Consider the following 8172-nt stretch of genomic DNA (forward strand, 5'->3'; position numbering starts at 1 on the left):
TGGTTGATTGGTGTAAGTAGGTCTTCCATGTCTCTATTGAGCTTCTTACTGGATGTCCTGTCCTTCTCCGAAAGTGGTATGTTGAATTCTTGTACTATAATTGTGGAGGTATCTATCTCACTTTTCAATTCTGTTAAAATTTGATTTATGTATCTTGCAGCCCTGTCATTGGGTGCATAAATATTTAATATGGTTATGTCTTCCTGATCAATTGTCCCTTTTATCATTATATAGTGTCCTTCTTTATCCTTTGTGGTGGATTTAAGTCTAAGGTCTATTTTGTCAGAAATTAATATTGCTACTCCTCTTCTTTTTTGCTTATTGTTTGCTTGATATATTTTTTCCATCCTTTGAGTTTTAGTTTGTTTGTGTCTCTAAGTCTAAGGTGTGTCTCTTGTAGGCAGCATATAGATGGATCGTGTTTCTTTATCCAGTCCGTGATTCTCTGTCTCTTTATTGGTGCATTTAGTCCATTTACATTCAGCGTCATTATAGATAAATAAGTGTTTAGTGCTGTCATTTTGATGCCTTTTTGTGTGTGTTGTTGACAATTTCATTTTTCCACATACTTTTTTGTGCTGAGGCGTTTTTCTTAGTAAATTGTGAGATCCTCATTTTCATAGTGTTTGACTTTATGTTAGTTGAGTTGTTACGTTTTTCTTGGCTTTTATCTTGGATTATGGAGTTGTTATACCTTTTTGTGGTTACCTTATTATTTACCCCTATTTTTCTAAGTAAAAACCTAACTTGTATTGTTCTACATCGCCTTGTATCACTCTCCATCTGGCAGTTCAATGCCTCCTGTATTTAGTCCCTCTTTTTGATTATTGTGATCTTTTACCTATTGACTTCCATGATTCCCTGTTATGTGTGTATATATATATATTTAATTAATCTTAATTTGTTTGTTTTTGTGATTTCCCTATTTGAGTTGATATCAGGACGTTCTGTTTTGTGACCTTGTGTTGTGCTGGTATCTGATATTACTGGTTTTCTGACCAAACAATATCCTTTAGTATTTCTTGTAGCTTTGGTTTGGTTTTTGCAAATTCTCTAAACTTCTGTTTATCTGTAAATATCTTAATTTCGCCTTCATATTTCAGAGAGAGTTTTGCTGGATATATGATCCTTGGCTGGCAGTTTTTCTCCTTCAGTGTTCTGTATATGTCGTCCCATTCCCTTCTTGCCTGCATGGTTTCTGCTGAGCAGTCTGAACTTATTCTTATTGATTCTCCCTTGAAGGAAACCGTTCTTTTTTCCCTGGCTGCTTTTAAAATTTTCTGTTTATCTTTGGTTTTGGTGAGTTTGATGATAATATGTCTTGGTGTTTTTTTTTTTTGGATCAATCTTATTTGGGGTTCGATGAGCATCTTGGATAGATATCCTTTCGTCTTTCATGATGTCAGGGAAGTTTTGTGTCAGGAGCTCTTCAACTATCTTCTCTGTGTTTTCTGTCCCCCCTCCCTGTTCTGGGACTCCAGTCACCTGCAAGTTATCCTTCTTGATAGAGTCCCACATGATTCTTAGGGTTTCTTCATTTTTTTTAATTCTTTTATCTGATTTTTTTTCAACTATGTTGGTGTTGATTCCCTGGTCCTCCAGATGTCCCAGTCTACATTCTAATTGCTTGAGTCTGCTCCTCTGACTTCCTATTGCGTTGTCTAATTCTGTAATTTTATTGTTAATCTTTTGGATTTCTGAATGCTGTCTCTCTATGGATTCTTGCAACTTATTAATTTTTCCACTATATTCTTGAATAATCTTTTTGAGTTCTTCAACTGTTTTATCAGTGTGTTCCTTGGCTTTTTCTGCAGTTTGCCTTATTTCGTTTGTGATGTCTCGAAGCATTCTGTAAATTAGTTTTTTATATTCTGTATCTGATAATTCCAGGATTGTATCTTCATTTGGGAAAGATTTTGATTCTTTTGTTTGGAGGGTTGGAGAAGCTGTCATGGTCTGCTACTTTATGTGGTTTGATATGGACTGCTGTCTCTGAGCCATCACTGGGAAACTAGTTTTTCCAGAAAATCTGCTAAAAAAAAAATGCAGTCAGATCCCTATCAGAGTTCTCCCTCTGGCTCAGGCTATTCGGATGTTAATGAAGCCGCCTGGGGAGGGTGGGGGAGGGATCAGAGAGATAGGAGAGTAGCTCCTCAGAATATAGCCAGAGTTGCTTGTCTTGCTTGGAATGACTATTATATCTGAGATTCCCCCCGGGGCGCGTCGCCTATGTGTGCTGGCTGTGTGCAGATTGCCCCTGGGGGGTCTGGCCCGCTGAAGTCACGGTCAGATCCTCTGCTGCCAGCCCCACGCCCAACGTCAAGTTTCCCCTGCTGGGACAGTGCACTCTCGACTCCAATATCAGTTGCTGCCTCCTGGGGACTTCTTGTTCCACCAGCCGCGTCGCCGTGCCGCCTCCGAGAACCGGATAGGCCCCCTCCCAGGGTTAGTTCAGGTGAGTGGAGCAGCTCCCCGTGCTTGTGCTGTGACTGCGTGTCCCGGCTGGGACGCTGCTCTCCCCGCTCCAAGACCTGTCGCTGCCTCCCGGTGACTTCTCCCACCGGCTGCGTCGGCGTGCGCCCACGCGAACTGGCTGGGCCCCCTCCCAGGGTTATTTCAGGGGAGTGGAGCAGCTCTCCGTGCTTATGCCGTACCTGCGCCCAGTCAAAATCCCAGCGGGACGGTTCCCCAGCTGGGACGCTGCTCTCCCAGCTGCAAGACCAGTCACTGCCTCCCGGGGACTTCTCCCATCGGCTGCCTCGCCGCGCCACCTGCGCGAACTGGCTGGGCCCCCTCCTGGTGTTAGTTCAGGGAAGTGGAGCAGCTCTCTGTGCTTGTACCATGCCTGCGCCCAGCCAAAATCCCAGCGGGACGGTTTCCCGGCTGGGATGCTGCTCTCCCTGCTCCAAGATCAGTCACTGCCTCCTGGGTACTTCTCCCACCGGCTGCGTCGCCACGCCGCGCACGTGAACCGGCTGGGCCCCCTCCTGGAGTGAGTTCGGGAGCTAGGGCTGGGCCCCTTGTTTGTGCCGTCTGCTCCCCTGGGCTCTGCCCTAAGTCGGGCGCCAAAGGTTACCTGACTGGTACCCTGGCTCCAGGCTCTGAAAACAATCGCTGCTTCCCCGTATTAGTTTGTTCTCCGTCTCTAAATCTGTGTTTGTTGTTCAGGGTTCGTAGATTGTTATGTATGTGATCGATTCACTTGTTTTTCCAAGTCTTTGTTGCAAGAGGGATCCGAGGTAGTATCTACCTAGTCCGCCATCTTGGTCCAGCCCATAGTCGGTTTTTTAATACATTAAAACATGAAATATAGAGTATTCTTAACCTAAACTTCAGGCTTTGATATTTTTTGGCTCTCTTTCCTCCAATCTGTACTTAAATACATAAAAGCAGGAACCCATTAGCTTCATCCTCAGCAGTCTGGTGAAGCATTTCCCATAGTGCAATGGGTAAAAAAAAAAAAAAGACAATATGGTTGAAATATAAGGCTTTCAACATATTAGAAAAAGAAAATAGCTTTATTTCGTTTCATCATTTAATAATAACGAAAACACAAGTAGTAAAGGAAGATATTTCAACTGCAGATTTTCATTTATGCAGAAAATATTTGGGAGTACCTTTGCAAAAAAATCTCTCTGGGTTTTAGACTAGAGAAATGCTGACTAAAGAAAAAAACACATTTTGGCATAAAAAAGGGTTTTCATAGACGTTTCCAAACAGAATAAGTATAGCCAAATGAGAACCTTAGGTAATGTGTTAAAAAGCATAAAACCAACAAACCCAAACCTGTTGCTGTTGAGTGATTCCCACTCATGATGACCATATGTTTATTTATATTCTGGTTTAGTTATGTCGTTTTTGCCCCTGTAATAAGAAACCGAAAACCAAACCCATTGCCACCAAGTCGATTCCAACTCATAGCGAACCTACAGGACAGAGTAGAACTGCCCCAAAGAGTTTCCAAGGAGCGCCTAGTGGATTTGAACTGCTGACTTTTCGCTTAGCGGCTGTAGTACTTAACCACTACACCACCACGGTTTCTACCCCTGTAATAGTCCTTTCTTATTAGTGTCCTGTCTTCTCCAACTGCTATACTCTTCACCCAAAACAGAGAGATAGTCTGGCGAGTTCGACACCATTGTTTAATATTAGAGTATTAGAATCCTGGAACATCTGTTTTAGTTTTAGCATACCATACTTAGAAGCCCAATGCTCAAGGAAGTAATTCTTTTCTTCTTTTTTTTTGGATCTCTACAGAAATCTACATGCCGATTAACCAATTTACAAAGCAGAACCCATTTTGGATGTCACAGTCAAGGTGCATATGGTAATCAAAGACATACTGGTTGATTGTTGGAGAGTATTAACATAGAACCACTGTATACAATCTGTTACCAGGTGGAAACCCAGGTTTTGCCAGTCTTGACTCATATCGGCCAATAAATGAGAGACCGAGGTAGGAGAAAGGAAGGTGGCTTTTATTTCATTGGGCAAGGAAGAAAGCAATCTGGGCTGCTGCCAAGACTGCTTGCAGGGGTGAGGGAAAAAAGTTACTTTTAAGGGGTTTACAAGTAGAGAGTTCATACAAATTATGTCAGCAACATTCTTTTTATTTATTTATTTATATGTTTTTAGTTTTTTTCTTTTGTTTCAGCAACATTCTTAATCAAACCACGCAGGCACCAGGATTTTCACAGGCCAGCCCAAGAAAAAGAACTGCAATTCTGATGCAGATTTCTAGGCCTGCCAACCAACTGGTACTGGAAATGGTGAGGCCAGCCAAGCAAGCTGTGGTGTCGTTTTCTGCAGCCTGGGGACCTCTGTATTATATCTAAGACATGCCAGTTTTGGAGCAATTTCTGCTTAGTATATTTTGGAAAGTGGCTAAGGTTGTAGGGGTGTGTGGTATCAACTTTTAAATAAACTGTAAAATTACCTTAGAAATTTGTTTAAAAGACTAGTAGATGAGACCTTTGAAGGTGATCATATATTAATAAAAGAACATACAAACAAAAAAAGTATTTGTTCTGTATACCAGGAAGGAAAAAGGCCACTAATCTGAAAAATATTTATTAACAATTTATTTTACAATTCCAAATAAACTAACTTCAGATATTAACTTTTATTATTAAACTTTTAAAGAAACTTCCCTGATATTATCATAAGATAATTTGATAGGCTTCTAGGTGATGTTGTAGACAGAACATGGAAAATTATACCTTATTTTTAAAAATAATGACATTAAATAAAAGTCTAAAGACCTAATGCCCTTTTGTTAGTCAATAGTTAAAGTATTTCTGATCAAACGTATTGTGCAAAATGAGTATGTGCTTATGGTTTTTCCACATACACATTTTTTTGTTGAGTGCCAAACTCTTCTAGAATTAACCTTAATCCTATTTCACAGGCCTGAGGTCTTTAGAGGTTAAACAAATAAATAAAGGAAGAAAGCAAGGAGATGACCAGGTAGAAAAACAGCCAAACACAGGCATTGGAGTTGCACCCAGGAGAGGCCATGGCCTTGGGTCAGGTGGTTCTCAGATCTACAAATGCAGACCTAGGAGGTCCACTTCCTCACAGCTGGGTGAATAAATCCTTCTGTCTTGAAAGGAGGATCCAAGTAACGCAACACAGAATCTATAGCAGGCAGCATATTCTTCTGCAACCATTTAATCAACATTTAGTTTTATGAACATTCAGACTTCATACTAGAGTTTATGGTTAAAATTTGAAGGTGAGAAATGCTATTTTTCTTAAGTACCTGAATGTCTTGTAGGGAAAACTAATTAGAAAACAGATAATTACATATAATGGAGGAGCTACATTATCTACATCGTCATCTACATAAATATATTACTGTGTATTACTTCTCATTTATTTAAAGTGGTCTAAAGTTTCTTCAGATTTCATCTTTTTATGGACTAGCTTCACTGGAGTGGATCGTCACATAAAGTAGTTGGAGGTTCCTGTAGTTGGCATTTGTATTAACTGAAGTCTGAGGAAAATAGAGCCAGAATCTTCCGTAGCGTTCTTTTTTCTTTCTTCTTCTTCTCCTTTTTTTTTTTTTTTAATATGTTATTGGGTTTCCAGTGAAAGTTTAGGTGGTTCCCATTTGACAAGTTCTACACAATTTGTTCGGTGGTATATTATTTACATTTTTCACAATGTGTCAATATTCTCATCGTGTTCTGGTTTTTCTTTTGCCAGTACTCTAGTTTCCGGGCCCCTTTGTCTTCTCATCTTTGCTTCAGAGTGATTGTTGACCTTTTGGACTCAGATAGATGTTTTTTTAGTGGGACAACATACCCACAGGTAGTATGTTTTATTTTGTGTGCCGCTCTGTTGTTTTGATAAATGGTGACCCCAGGGAATTTTCCCTGGGCTTCTCATTCAGATAGAGAAACAATGGCTGATATGTGAGGTAAAAGTTGGGAAATGGCCAAGAGAAATGACCCAATATTTACTCCAGAAATCATTTTTTTTAAACATAAAAACTCATAATTTTAGGTGTTCAGTAGCAACAGATTTTTATTACAGAAGGCATCTCAAAACTTCCCTTGTGTTTAGTTCTTTATCTTTTATGTTTTCAATCTATTCTTAGTTATGCATTAACAACCATCTATAAAGCATCTGCTATATATTTTTGAGCATAATACAAAGGAAATGCAGGAAATGTAAATCGGGAGACTGTGAGCTAACTATAAATTTTCCACTCCGTTAGAATTTTAGAAATCGTTAGTACTAATTCCATTAAAACAATTCAAATCAAATTTTGTACTTTTAGGATGTTATCTGAAGAAATAATATTGTGGGTTTTTAAAATTTGCCTCAAATTTAAAGGTTTTTTTTTTTTCTTCATAGGGGCTTTTCGTAGTGACTCAATCATGCTCAAGATATGTGCAGAAAGTTAAACATATTGATATAGATTTTAAGTGAGTGTGATGTGGTGGTTGTGTGCCACTAAGTCAATTAGACTCTTAGTGACCCTATAAGAGTAAAACTGCCCATAGGATTTCCTAAGCTGTAACCTTTAAGGGGGAAAATCACCAGGTCTTTTCTCCCGCAGAGCAGCTTATGGGTTCGTATCACTAACTTTTTGGTTAGCAGCCAAGCACTTAGCTATTGTGCCACCAGAGCTCCTTAAACGTGATAGCATTTTTTTTTTTTTCAGGTGAGAAGGTTATTAATTCTTCCCATTAGTTTTTATTTGTTTATGCTATAATATCTTATTATTTTTACCCTCAGCAATTACGGAACCCTAGGAAATAACTCTTACAAGAAAAGGAAAATACAGCTTGTTGGGAAGAAGCAACAGCAACTTTAATCCATTTCTCCTATTTTTGTCAGAATTAAAAAATACCTTTTAAGCACCCTCTTGAGACTGCAATAGTGCTGCCAGATAAAATATAGGAAGCCTAGTAAAATTCATATTTCAGAAATATAATGATTTTTAGTATGAGTATTCCTATGCAATTTATTTATTGTGTATCTTAAAGTTAAATTTAAATGTATGTCCAGTATCTATTTGCTAAATCCAGCCACTCTATACATGCTGGTCACTATAGAGATTAATGCAAACCCTTGTGGTGCAGTGGTTAAGAGCTATAGCTGCTAACCAAAAGGTCAGCAGTTCAAATCCATCAGGCACTCCTTGGAAACTCTGTGGGGTAATTTTACCCTGTCCTAGGAATTGACTTGATGGCAACGGGTTTTCTTTCTTTCTTTTTTTAATAGAGATTAATATGAGATATTAATCTTTGCCCTTAACATAATCACAGACAATAGGGTTACACAGAGGTATGTGGGAAGTTATCATTTTTGTCCTTAGGTTATTTATATTTCAAAATATTTGCTGCTGATGAAAAAACCTTTGAATTATTATATATAGAAAATTCTACTACTCTCTAGTAAATATCAAAATAAAGTAAAATAAATACTACATTATTAATATTTTGTGAGAAAAAATGCTGTAATTTGAATGTCTAGAAAAGTTTTGTTGAAGATAATAATGCCACCATTATTAAAGTTAGCCAAGAAATTCATCAGAATAAAAAGGGAAAAATAAGCAAATTTAAAGATAAGATACTACAGAAGGAACCATACATCCTGAGAGTCGGAGGGTGTGTTATAGGTCATTCAGCTCCACTTTGACATTTTACAAATTGGGAGGCT

The sequence above is a fragment of the Loxodonta africana genome, chromosome 4, assembly GCF_030014295.1.
Source record: "Loxodonta africana isolate mLoxAfr1 chromosome 4, mLoxAfr1.hap2, whole genome shotgun sequence".
Taxonomy (NCBI): domain Eukaryota; kingdom Metazoa; phylum Chordata; class Mammalia; order Proboscidea; family Elephantidae; genus Loxodonta; species Loxodonta africana.